Here is a 779-nt window from a genome sequence, read left to right as displayed (position 1 = left end):
TCTCAAATAATTTTGATCCAGCGGATAGTGAGGTTATTCCTCGATAGTTCGTTACATCGTGTTTGTCGCCTTTTTTATAGACCGGGAACATAACAGACTTCTTCCAGCAGTCAGGAAATACCGCTTGCGAAAGCGATTTGTTGACTATTATCCTCAACGGTACACAGAGCGCGATAGCACATTTTTTCAGAATAATGGCCGGAATACCGTCAGGTCCAGTGGAAGTTGAAGGTTTCAATTTTGTGGTGGCCTTCAGTACTTCTTCATCAGTAAAACATAAGCTACTCAGGTTTACCACGTTATGAGGAACGTCGTGCAGTGCATTCTCCATTTGAGATGTATTAGCAGTAGTTGAACTGAATACGCTTGAAAAGTGTTTCTTGAATAAAGAACATATACCATCAAGCGTTTCCGCGTTTTCATTCCCAAGAAACATACTGGTAGGAAGTCCACTTTCTTTTCTTTTACTGTTTATAAATGACCAGAATCGTTTTGGGCTTCGTTTGAGCTCAGTTTGAGTGCGTAGTACATGCTGAGAATAAAGGAAACGATTGTAGATTTTATAATTTTTGCTTGCAGTAGTAAACGAAAGTTTAGTCATTGCGTTTCGTCGTTTGACGTATCTCCGAAGTGCCGCTGCCCTTAGTCGTCTTAGCTCACGTCTTTACTCCCATAAAGGGTGGGCCTATCAACGGCGCTGATGGTGGAAAATTTTTCCATGGAGCCGTGTTGCTTGATGGTGCAGCACCAAATGGGAGGTAAACTCCTTCTAAAGCTAA

General features: G+C 41.8%; 1 pseudogene; it reads left to right on the top strand.

Annotated features, from left to right (window-relative positions):
* Nucleotides 1-504: 504 nt before the first annotated feature.
* Nucleotides 505-779, top strand: part of LOC129719298 (large subunit ribosomal RNA) — a 4,068-nt pseudogene continuing 3,793 nt past the window's right edge.

This window comes from Wyeomyia smithii, chromosome 1 (assembly GCF_029784165.1).
Source record: "Wyeomyia smithii strain HCP4-BCI-WySm-NY-G18 chromosome 1, ASM2978416v1, whole genome shotgun sequence".
In the NCBI taxonomy this organism is placed as follows: domain Eukaryota; kingdom Metazoa; phylum Arthropoda; class Insecta; order Diptera; family Culicidae; genus Wyeomyia; species Wyeomyia smithii.
The sequence above is the reverse complement of the archived record's forward strand: the minus strand, read 5'-3'. Positions and strand labels throughout refer to the sequence as shown.